We start from the raw sequence: 13358 nt of genomic DNA on the forward strand, positions 1-13358 counted from the left end.
GATTCTTCTGTAAACCTACAGTTTCTCTAATAAGGAAAAAAAAATTATTCCATTGTTGGTTTTTAACAATTGAATTCAGGATCGAATTTCCATGTCATACCTATTGAATTTGAATTTCTGGGTCTGGGGCCTAAGCACCTCATATTTCTAAACATTTGACTGGTGATTTTAATGCTCAGTGATAATTGAGAATCACTGTATTAAAGGAATAGAATATTTTAAAAACAAAATACACATAGACACAAACCATTTACTGAGTGACTGAATGAAAGTCCAAGCTTTTTTATTTCTTTTAAAAGATGATTTAGTGTGGGAACTGAAGTTTTCTAGTGATGAAAGTGTGTGCAATTCTCAATACAATGTTTGTTGTGTCCTTCAGTTTAAGCTATTACTGAGGGGACACGGCAAGCTAAGCACTGGTCACACTACTTGTTCTGGCAACTGTGGGGTTGACATAATCTGATTCAACAACTAGGTGGGACTTTCTATTTGGGACAAATGCTGTTTAAAATAGATTAATGTATCTCTTTGATGCATTTCAAATAAATGAACATGAGACTTCATTCTCCATGAATTAATTAAATACCTAGGGAATTAATACTGAGGAAATACTATATACTCTTAGGTGCAAAGGTGTCAGTTAAAGCTGGCAGAATAACTGTTCAATCATAGGGATTATTAAGACGCTCTTTTTAAATTTGCAGCTTGGTAAGTAAAAGCAAATGACTGGATGCTGAGCAATGTTAAATGTAAATGTAAAATTGACTTGCTTTAGGTTGTTTTTTCAGAATACCATATTTACTTGCATAATTTCTCTTTTTATAGCCCATGAAAAATGGAGAAGAAGATATAATTGAATATCTGGGTTCAGTTTAGTTGCCATCCTAGGCAACCCTTATTAATCCTTCTGTTTCACGTTCTTACTTTCTAAAGAACAATTTGTCCAGCGTCTACAAGAAATCAATGGCAAAGTGTATTGTTTACTCAAGGATTGAGGCTAATTAGAAACTGCCTATACTCCCTCCTTGTATCCTACTTACCTTTTAGCATAACACATTGGCACTAAAATTCCTCCATCAGGTAAATACTCATTTAGAATAAGTTTGTGTGGAATACAGGAAATCTCTAGGGATTTAGAGTGGGAAGTTGGTTGTTTACCTATGAGCAAGTCACATAACTTTTGAAAATACATTTTTTCATTGAAAATTGGATTAGGGGAGGATAAATTGATGTTTGTGGAGGCACTTTGTAAATTTTGAAGGTTTATGGAATGCCATTATTTTATTATTAAATGCAGCTCTCTCTGGAGTGGGAGATAATATATGAAGGTCACATTAATCATTAAAATTCTTGTGAGGACCTAATTTGGCATTCAGAAGTATTGTATTTTCCATATTTGCAGTCAGCTCTTGGAAATTGGGGAAGACATAGCAAGAAAACAGGGAGGACACTGAAAAAGAAAATGGCAGGATATAGAATAGAAATTTCTCACATTTGACTATTCTTTCCCCCCTTCCTATTTAAGTCTGCTCCATGGTTCTGTAATATAGAGTCACTAGAATGAAAATGCAAAACAAGACATGTAGAAGACTGCATATGCATGTGTCATTAGGAATTCACTACTAGTTTTTTTCTTGTGAGAATATGAGAGAAATTACTAGCATTGTATTTTTCTTTGGATGGTATGGGGATGGGATAGTGAGCTTTCAGTGTACTTTTCTTTATAAGAAGGACTTTATTTCCATGTTAAGAATAACCTAGCAAATGTAGTTTGGAGGAGATAGATGTGGGAAAGTAGAGAAGGAAGTAGCCAGATAGAAAATAGGAAATTGAAGCAGAGCTGTAATTTGCTGTATGCTAATTGGACATAAGAAGACATCAGCTTTGTTGGATTTCCCAGAGGTCCTCAAGTCACTGGACGTCCAAATCACTGAGATAACTCTAGTCATATTTACAGTGATAAAATCTTAAATGTGTCCATGAATATTTTGTTTTGAGTGAGGCCACAGAAACATCTAAGGCATAGCCAGTGTTTAATTCTGTTTTTTTCTTTTAATAATCTCTGACTTAACATGCCTAAATGTCCTTTCAGGTATCCATCATTTCTGCTTCAAAGTAGAAAGAATTAAAAAAAAATCTCATAAGAATTAGTTGGTTAAACTATTTCCTTAATGTTCTTTTAAACACATTTGAGACTGTTAGGAAAATTCACTAGGGGAAAAAATAGTGTAATGAAGAGCTTTGTATTAGGGATGCCTATAGTAATCAAATTTTGAGTAATTGTGTGTTAGTTTGCAAGCTGCCAGAATGTGATATACCAGAACTGGAACAGCTTTTAAAAAGGGGAGTTTAATAAGTTACAAATTTACAGTTCGAAGGAATTGAAAGTGTTCAAATTAAGGCACCAACCCGAGGTTACCATCACTCAAGAAACGCTGATGAGTCTGGAACAACTCTGTCAGCTGGGAAGTCACGCGCTGGCATCTGCTGGTCCCTTCCTTCTGGGCTCCATTGCTTTCAGCCTCTATTTCTGTGGCTTTTCCTGCCTTGCTTCTCTGGGGCTGACTTTCTTCTCTTGGCTTCCTTTGGTTCTCTTCAGGCTCTGGCTTGCTTAACTTCTCATGAAAAGGCACACAGCAACCTCTGCTGGGCTCTAGGCATCTCCAAACATTTGTGTCTCTGCTGTTTGTCAGCTCTGAAGTTATGATGGCTGTCTCTCTGTCAGCTCTGTCATTTCTGGCTCTCTTCAAAGTGTTTCCTCTTTTAAGGGATTCCAGTAAACTAATCAAGACCCACCCTGAATGGACAGAGTTATTTCTAATCAAAAGGTCACTCCACAATTACGTATCTCATTTCTGTGGTGATAATTTGATTAAAGTTTCTGCCCTACAGTATTGAATTAGGATTAAAAGAAATGGCTGCTCCCACGAGATTTGATCAGTGTTAAAACATGGCTTTTCTGGGGTACGTAATACTTTCAAACCAGCAGAAACTGTCTTTGTGACAGCTGACACTGAGTGACATAGGGCATGTTACTTAATTATAGACAACTTTCGTCAATAGAAAATTGTAAGAAAAAAATTGTACGCATTGTAGTTTTGAACGTATTCAGAGTCATGTACATCAAATTAATTATCAATAAATTTGTTCAGAGGAATCTAAGTGGGGTTCTCCTTTGTCAATAAAAGACTAACATTGATACAAGTAGAAATGCTGAATAATAAATATTCTATTTTAAGATAAGAAATAGCATGCAGATACCAAGTATCTTTGTTTCAGTACAGTTTTTTTATTTTATTGATAGAGCTAAACTATGTAGTAAGAAAAGAAAAAGAAATAGATAATATGAAATAAAAGGTAAGAAATAAAACTTCTTATTTTAAGTTTATATGATTAATCTATATAGAAAATTTAAGAGAACCTACAAATGATTAGAAATAATAACAGGATTTAATGATTCTTTTTTTTAATTGGATAAGTTATGGGTTTACAGAACAATCATGCATATTATATAGGATGCCTATACACCATCTGTGGCAGTTTGAACCTCTTGTATACCCCAGAAAAGCCATGTCCTTTAATCCTCTTTCAGTATTGCTGGATGGAATCATTTGTTTCCATGGAGATATGACCCATCCAACTGTGGGTGGTAACTTTTATTTCCATGGAAATGTGTCCATGGGGTTGCTTGCTAGAGTCCTTGAAGAGAGAACCATTTTGGAAAAAGCTACAGAGTCACCATAGCCAACAGAGCCTATGCAGCCAGATACCTGTGGAGATGAAGAAGGAAAACACCCCCTGGGGTTGCTTCATGAAACAAGAATCCTGGAGAGAAAGCTAGCAGATGTTACCATGTTTGCCATGTGCCTTTCCAGTTGAGAGAGAAACCCTGAACATCATTGGCCTTCTTGAACCAAGGTTTCTTACCCTGGATGCCTTAGATTGGACATTTCTATAGCCTTGCTTTAATTTGGACATCTTCATGGCCGTAAACGTGTAAACTTGCAACTGAATAAATTCCCCTTTTTAGAAGCCATTCTGTTTCTGGCATATCATGTTCTGGCAGCTTACCAAACTAAAACACCATACCACTACCAAAACTTTGCATTGTTGTGAAACATTTGTTACAATTGATGATACCACATTTTTATATTCATACTACTAATTAAAGTCCAGGGTTTAATGTGTGTTCACCGTATAGTATAGTTCCCTGGAATGTTTTTAAATTATTCTGTTACCTTATATACAATCTGTGCCATTTTGAAACTGTTATGTACCCCAGAGAAACCATGGTTTTTAAGTCTCATTCAATATTGTTAGGTGGGATTTGAGTAAGATGTTTCCATGGAGATGTGAGCCACCCAGTTGTAGGTAGCATCTTTGGATTAGGTAGTTTCCATGGAGATGAGTCTCTACCCATTCAAGGTGGGTCTTAATCTGCCTGCTAGAGTCCTTTTAGAGGGAACCATTTTGTAAAAAGCTTTAGAGCCCACACAGTCAAAGACTTTTAGAGATGCAGAAAGAAAATGCCCTGAGGGATACTACTTGAATAAGCAGGGAGAGAAAGCTAGCAGACATTGCCATAATAATCTATAAATTGCTTTGGGTAGTATTGACATCTTAGCGATATTTAGTTTTCCAATCTGTGAATGTGTAGTACCTTTCAATTTGTTTATGTCTTCTTTGATTTCTTTTAGAATTGATTTGTAGTTGCAACTATGACTTGAATTTTTTTCTTGATCTTCCAATTGTTTGTTGCATGTGTATAAAATTTTTATGGGTTGATCTTGTGTACCACTGCTGCCACCCCTGTCCTTGGAGTTGAAGGAATGGCTGCTGTCACCTTTGTCTGTAGTAGTTTGAAATTATACCTGCCCTCAGAGCCAGGAACCAGTGATCCGAATCTGATAATCAAAAGCCATGATCAGTTATCAGCTGTGCCTAACTGTTCCTGGAAGAGGTTTCTTTTTCCCTTTCTGTCACCACAGCTAGTTAGTGACTGGTCTCTTCTGTGCCCTCCTCTGAGAGTAGAGGGTGATTGCTGATAGCTGTCATATGAAGAGAGCAATTTACAGTTCTTTACCATAGTTTCTCTGCATGTACCTCCTCCTTTTCTCTGGTTGCTGTACAGTGTTTTTCTAGCCTCTGGAGTTTCAAAATGGTTTAATAGTTACATATAGTTGTTTATTTTCCCAAATTCATACTGCTTGTCTTTCTCAAAGTAATATGTTTGTTTGAATTTTCTCTTTCTATGTAATTACCATAACCTTAGAAATTGTTCCCCTTGATATGTTGCAAAAGTAGCAGTACATAAAAGTAATTGGAGTATTTGCATCATCTGAAATATCTAATCTTTAATCATGGAATCAGCATTTCAGTAAACTATGAAAAGTTTGTATGTAAAGTCAGATTCAGAGGTGGTGTGTCTTTGGCTTATTTTGCACTTATTTTTTAGCATAAATGAACATATGAAAAGGTAGAGTTTTCAGATCAACAGAGGTTTTAAACTCTTCATGACTTGGTTACCCACCCTGTCTTGATATCTAAAATCTGTTTCCAATGATATGTCTTTATTTTCTTTTCATATACTTATTGCATTAGGCTTAATAATTAGGCTTAAAAGGACTCTATTCTCTTTGTTGTTTTCCATCGAAGTGGTGACTTTTTGCATCTGTCTTTATTGTTCCAGTAAAAATGCCTTTCTCAGATGTCCTGATACAATGTATCTGCTTATTTATGTAATTATGGTCTATATGCCAGTTAATATCCAGTTAAAATCAGAGTACTGAGGGAATCTAACTTTATGATTGTGCACAAGTTGTTATTGTCTACCTTCACACCTTATAGCTCATGATATTGGTAAAATCTTAAATTCACTCAGACAGACAACAATAGAATCAAACAACATTAAAAAAATCTAATGCTATTTTTACAGTCATGGAATATCAGGGCTCAGAAATATTAAATTACTCCACCAACTGAGGTATGGTAAATCAGGCCAATGATGTTTTTCACTCATGCCTAAAACCTTGAAATTCATACAGAGTATATCATAATTTTGTTTTAGGACACATGAAGGCAGATTACCATCATTTACAAATATCTTACCACTTTATTGTTCTCTGTCTTCACCTGAACCTTTCTATTGGGACTGGTGAATTACTAATAGTCGGGCTTGTGTTTTTCTTTTTTCCTTAGTGTTCAGGAAGTCTAAATAGAGTCTAAAAGGACATTACCAACCTCATCAGCTCTGTCTTGAAGGTGTTAACATTACCTATGCTTCCTGGGTCCCTAAATAATTTCCCATACGTAATAGCATGAGCCTCTGAAGTGCAAATGTTTTAGTTCTAGAGATCCTTTGTGTTACTGACTTCCAAACACCCTTTCACTTCTTTCTCCTCTTTTCCGCTCTCATGTGGTTATTAGGACTGAGATTATACAATATTTGTAGAATATGATCTAACTGATTTTTCTTGATGTTTGCTTATCTGCCCAATCTTCTTCCTAATACTTTCGCCTTGTTCAGTTCTCGCCAGGTCTCTTTGATCCTGGTCCATGAATGCAAACCTAATGGCTGGGATTCTCCCATTATGGATCCAATGTGAGGAAAAAGTCTCTTCTACCAGCCGATGATAATATACCATCCATGTCTTACCAACAAATCTTTTAACTGGGTAGTTACTATATTTTGAGCATGTCTTTGATTGACCACTGCTAAATTATTATCAACTTCATCAAATTATATATTATTTTGGTGAAAATTTATTTTTATTAACTGGATTAGTAAATTCCCAAATGACAACAGTTAAAATATTGGAAGCTGAGACCTACTTCTGGTAATGGCTACTTAAGGTGGCTGGACAATTCCTCTTTGCAGAGAACAAGCTCTGAATTTGATGAATAAGCATTAGCTTACATATGCAAGATCAGTGAACCCCAAGTAGCATAAATACAAAGAGAAATACACCTAGACAAAATAAAGGAAAAACTACTGAGAACAACATCAAAAGAGAAAATTTTAAAGTAACTAGAAAAAAAAAACATGATAAAATTAACATCTGGCCTTTCATCAAAAGCCATTGAAGTTAGAAAACACTTGAGTGATGTATTCAAAGTATTGAAAGAAAAATGAAGCCAACAACCAGAAATCCATATCTAGCACATCTATCTTATAAAAATGATGCTAAAATAAAGACGTGTGGATAAAGAAAAATAGAGAGCATTCAGTTAGCAGATCTGTACTATAAGAAATACTAAAGGAGATTGTTCAGCCTGAAAGGAAATGACTACAGATCTTAACTTGGATTCACAGGAGGAGTGAAGAGAACTGGAAGTGGTAAGTATGTGATTTAAATATAAGAGAATACACACACACAGGATGGTGCAATGGTGGCTCAGCAGCAGAATTCTTGACTGCCATGCTGGAGACCCAGGTTTGATTCCTGGATTGCCCATGCAAAAAAAGAAAAATTGGAAAAGAATACACACACACATACATATATGTATTTTTTCTCTGATTTATTATTTATAAAACGTTTCTGAGTTAAGTAGAAATTATATACATATATAACATATATATACACATATAAAACACTATATTTGTTGGACTTATAGCATAAATACATAACATATAATAATGATAGCACAAGAGGGGAGAGCAAAAAGACCTAAACTTTTACTTAAAATATTTGCTATATTTTACTAGAAATAAGTCTATACTAACTTGAAGGAGATTGTGATAAGTTAAAAATGCGTATTGTAATGCTCAGTGCAACCACTAAAAGCTAACTCAATATAACAAAGAAAAGTGACCAGAGAAATGTAAAAAATATATATCTGTTTAACACAAAGAATTAATAAAGAGGGAACACTGTAACAAAAAAGTGATGAAACAAATATAAACTAGAATGCAAAATGGCAAATCTAAATTAAAGCATATCAATGATTACATTAAATGTAAGTGGCTTAAACACTCTAATTAAAAGCCAATGATTGTCAGCTGGGATTTAAAAGAATGCACACTCCAACTATATGTTATCTATAAGAGAAGGCTTTTCAATTCAAAAATAAAAACTTTATTCAAGGTTGTCCTATTTACTTATTATTAATGAAATCAAGTTGGCTTATTAATTTTAAAATCTCTTTGTTCCTAGATTATTCAAACTTTACTCCTTACATGGTTTATATGTAGGAAATATGGATGTGATATAAGTTTCTAACCATATTTCCAGCAATTATGGCTATGCATTAGCTCTGAACTAACCTAAAAGTAGGACATTAGCCTCTGTCATATGTTACTAATTTTAAAAATTATTAAAAATAAAATCAGATTTTTAGTGTAGACTTGAGAGAACAGATTGTTGTTTAGGTTCATATTTCCAGAAACATACCAATGTCCTGTGATAATCTTGGAAGAATGTGATGAGGATAGAAAGCACCATTAAATAAAATTACTACAATTACTTCTCATTTTTTTAGCCATTATTTTAGATGTTGATATTACTGATTTTACTTAAATCTGCTAAACATAGGGGAAAATTTAAGCAAAGTTATAAGATGAACATGTCCCAGTACTGATACAAAAAATTAGGAACTAACCGTACCTGGACCAGATATTTGGTACATTTTGTACTCCACTATGTCCTGTTATATTAACTATATTTAAAATGAAGAAAATTAAGCGTAGATACCCATGTACACTGTAGAAAACCTACAGTACTGTACTGTTTCCTGGTTAATAGAACAGGATGGTCCATTTTAGCACTGTCCAATAGAAATTTCCACAATGAAGGAAATATTTTGTATCTGGTCTGTCATTGTGGCTACTGAGCACTAGTATAACTGAGGAACTGAATTTTTAATTTTTTCAGTTTTTATTAATTTAGATTTTAATAGCCATATTTAGCTAGTTGCTACCCTATTGGGGCAGCACAGAATTCCCATTGAGGCACAGACTTTATTCTCCCTCATTATGACAATTATTGGTATAAAGTTGTCATGATTACACTGACACTTAATGGTTTGAACTGATCCATTTATCCTCATTATATACTGTGTTTAATATTAAATATCGGAAAAATTCTAAGAAGAGATGGCTTTAGAGTATAGCTAATAAATCAAAATTACAGCCATTTCAGTTTTATTCCAGCCAAATAACACTGATTTTTTATGCAATTAGTAGGAGTATAATATCTGAGAATGTAAGCAAAAGAAATTTAAAAAGTTAAAGAACTATGCTAGAGAATTTGACTCTTGGGAATGCTTTACCATGGTGGACCATTTTGGGGCATTACATTTTGAACTGCAAGGCCCAGATTGTTTGTACATTATTTTGTAGGCTATGAGTGGTAGGGTCAGACATAAATAGCAGAAATTGATGATATAGATAAAACCACGCAGGCCAAACTTATGTATTCAGAAAAACAGTCTCCAGATGCTGATTGTTACTTCTCTAAAGTTAACCTTAGATCTATCTGCTGATCAAAGTGGAAAGTGAGTTGAGGGACCTGTGATGGTTTAGGGCTGTATATACTTTAGAAGAGCATGTTCTTAAAGCTAACCCATTCTTGTGGGTATAGATTTGCTGTAAGTGGAACCTTTTGATTTTGCTTATATCAGTTGAGGTGTGCTCCAGGTGGGTCTTAAACCTCTTACTGGAGTCCTTTATAAGAGGATGAAATAGAAAGAATAGAAACTGAGAGTGGGACACATAACAGAAGGTTAGAGAGAAAACCACAGAAACTAAGAGAAGTCACTGAAGCCAGAAATTTGAAGCAGTGAAATCCAGAAGAGAAAGAGGAGACCAACAGAAACCATGTGCCTTGACATCTGACAGAGGATTTCAGGTATTATATGATGATGACTTGATTTGGACATTTTCATGGCCTCAGAACTGTATGCTTATAAGCTAATAAATCCCATTGTTAAAGTCCAGTCTATTTCTGGTATATTATATTTTGGTAGTTTTAGAAGAAAACAGGGGCTGTATTTGTATCTACCTCATCCTCTGTCTCAACTTTCTTTTTGCTCGGAGGAATAATTAATTCAAGCAAGGACAGGCAGATTTCCTCTCCTAGGAATTTAGAATTGGAACAAGAACCTGAGTCATTTAGCTAATGACATACCTTAGGGTTATGCACTCCAAGAGTTGTACAAAATGTTGGGTTGAGAGAAAATGGTATAATCAAGCTTTTAGAGGGGAGAATGAAATGAACAGAGAGAAAAGTAGAAATGGTAAATTTTGTAAGTTATGTGGTTCCGAAGAGAGAGAAACTAGGTGATCGGAGAACCCAGCCATTGATGACTTCATTTCCTATGGGCCTGGATATTCTGTCTGCACATTTGCCTACTTTCACATACTTGTTTCTCTCCTCCTCGTAAATTGCTTTTTTTTTTTTAACCTTAGGTTGGTTCATTTTCTTGAAGCTGAATTTGCCCTGAGACAGGAGGGATACTCTAAACTCTGTGTACACCAAATACAAAGACTCTCTTTTTTTTTTTCCTTCTTCTCTTTCTCCTTCACACCTCCCCACCCCACACCCCCCACCCCCATCCATTTTGGTCAATTTGTATATAATTCTTCTTATTTAGCCCCATCAGTAGTTCACATACCTTGCTGTGTGCTAAAGTCATTTAGCTACCTTGTAAATATACTGCTGCCCTGGATCTACCCCAGGTAAATTAAATTATAATCTCTTGGTGATGGGGATTAGGTGTCAATATATTTTTAAAAGCTTCCTAGGACTCTGAAGTGTGTCCAAGTTTGAGAGGCTCTGATCTGTACATGACAGTTGTCTATACTAATCTAAGACAAGAATCATTATCATTGTCCATTGTACTTAATAGAGTTTTTGTTGCATGTATGCTTGTAAATGTCTTGACTTTAGTATATTTATGTCAATCAAATATATTTAATAGGGTACTGATTTTTTGATCAGTAAGTGTGATCTATACTTTCAGCATCATTGTTTACTATATGTCATTTTAACCATAAAGCACTTTGAAATCATACTGAGCAATGTTTTGTCAATTGTTACTATATAATAAAAAACTGTAATATATTACAGATATTTTGATCTTGGATGAGGAGGATGAAATGATATCATTAGAGAGAAGATAGCATTAGATTGAGAAGTCACAGAGTAAGTGAAGTGTGATAAAACCAATACACAAATAAGAATTCTCTTCCTCCACATCACCTGCTTCAAACTTCTGTTTAAATTGAACGATAGTACTTGAGATATGAATAAAATAGTATTTGGTGAACTATCAATACAGCCCTCCTATATGTTTTTCTTACTCAAGATGACTCATTAAAATTTCATGAGCTTCCAAACCTCCCACTGTAGATAACTATGTTCATTTATTTTCAGTTAGATATTATTATGTTATATAAAAATTGATATTTGAAGAATATTCTACATAATACTACACAGGAGCTAAACAAAGACAAAGAACTGAATTTTAAATTATAATTTTTCCACTCAGTAATTAGAACTTTACACTGTACAGAATAACTCTTATTTTTATAAAAGATAGGTGTTCTAGTTTCCTACTTGCTGGAATGCAGTATACCAGAAATGGAAAGGCTTTTAAAAAGGGAAATTTAATAAGTTGCTCGTGTACAGTTCTAAGGCCAAGGAAATGTCCCGATTAAAGCAAGTCTATAAAAATGTCCAAATTAAGGCACCAACAAGAGGTTACCTTCCTTCAAGAAAGTTCAGGATTTCTCTCTCAGCTGAAAGGCAATGTAGTGAAGTCTCTCAGCATTCTCTCCTGTCTTCTTATTTCAGGGAGTTCCCCTGGGGGCATTTTCCTTCTTCATCTCCAAATATCTTTGGTGGTGTGGGCTCTCAGCCTTGTGGCTCTGCTGGGCTCTGCTATGTGGCTTTCTCATGGCCCTGAAAAGGGACTCTCTCCAAAATGTTTTCTCTTTTAAAGGATTTCAGTAAGCAACCTACCTTCAAGGGGTGGAGACACAACTCCATGGAAATCATCTAATGAAAAGTTACCACCCACATTTGGGTGGGTCACATCTCTATGGGAACAACTAAAAAGTTCCCAGCCAGCAAAACTGAATGAAGGTTAAAGGGCATGGTTTTTCTGGGATCCACCACAAATTCAAACTGGCACAGTAAGGGAAAAAAAACAGTTCAAACATTTATTTTTTACTAGTGGTCTAGAGCAGACAAATAAATATTTGGAATTAAGTTTCAAGAACCCTGCAGTTTGAAATGAGACTTATTTCTTCAAGAAATTAAAATTCTAAAAAAATGAGGGCAGATAAGTTAGGGATAATTTTATACAATTTTAAAGTATGTGCAGGTCTCTTACACAGATAACATAAGATGTTTTCCATCTCTCATGAGGACAGGACAAGGAAAAACATCCTTGTATTCTGTAGCATAAGAGACTTTCAAAGATTGTTTCTGCCAGCAAAATTTGTTAAGGATGAGAAAAGATCACCAGAGGATATTATAAAGTATCTTTCTTTTGAAGTCTCTCTATATAGAATATTTCTCATCTTTCTGAGATATTAAGAATGCTTTTTCCTAAGAGAAGGGAATGAATAAACTGACCTCTCACTTTCTCTTTCATCTGACCTGTTTCAGGTTGCAGGCCACGAAAAGAAAACATGACCAGAAAACTCATTAGGATCTAGGCAAGCAATCAAGAGCCAAAGGAATAACTTTAGAGTAAAACATGTACATAAAATGCACATTGATCATGCTGTTGATTTCCACAAAGTCCTATTTTTGCATACTTATTGTTTTCAACTTTAAGAAAAATAAGGTTCAAAATCATCAGTACTGTTTGGCTGTCTTTTCCTAGAAGCAATGCAATATCTACTCTGAGGTTGAAGTCACAGTGTCTATAGTACTATATTTACTGGTGCTTTGGAGTATCTAGAAATGTTAACAGAGGTGGTGATGGTCTGGTATAGACATGTTAAACAACTTAATAGCATTTAAACATATCTCTGTGGGGGTAGCTTTAAGTCTGCCAAAGTTCAGAATAGATATAGAATGTAGGGAAGTCTTTATCTAGAAAATAGTCTTTGTCTGGGTATCAGATTAATAATAGATGCTCAACCAAAGCTTTACCAAGGCTATGGCAGTGCAAAAAATATATATATTGAGTTGCTTCCAGAGTATAGGTAAGTGGCAGGAAATGCTGCCTTAAGGATGGTTTAGAGGCCATATTCTATAAAGACTTCCTGTTACTTTCTTTTTTTACATAGGCAGGTACCAGGAATTGAACCTGGGTCTCCGACATGGCATGTAAGAACTCTGTCTACTGAACCACTGTGGCCCACCTACCTCCAGTTACCTTTTAAAGCATTTGTTAAGGGTCTTGGA

At 34.9% G+C, this 13358-nt stretch overlaps 1 protein-coding gene across 10 annotated transcripts in view; it reads left to right on the forward strand.

The window, feature by feature from the left end:
* Window positions 1-13358, forward strand: part of MEI4 (meiotic double-stranded break formation protein 4) — a 304891-nt gene that overhangs the window by 143718 nt on the left and 147815 nt on the right. The window lies entirely within an intron of this gene.

This window comes from Tamandua tetradactyla, chromosome 5 (genome assembly GCF_023851605.1).
Source record: "Tamandua tetradactyla isolate mTamTet1 chromosome 5, mTamTet1.pri, whole genome shotgun sequence".
Lineage (NCBI taxonomy): Eukaryota > Metazoa > Chordata > Mammalia > Pilosa > Myrmecophagidae > Tamandua > Tamandua tetradactyla.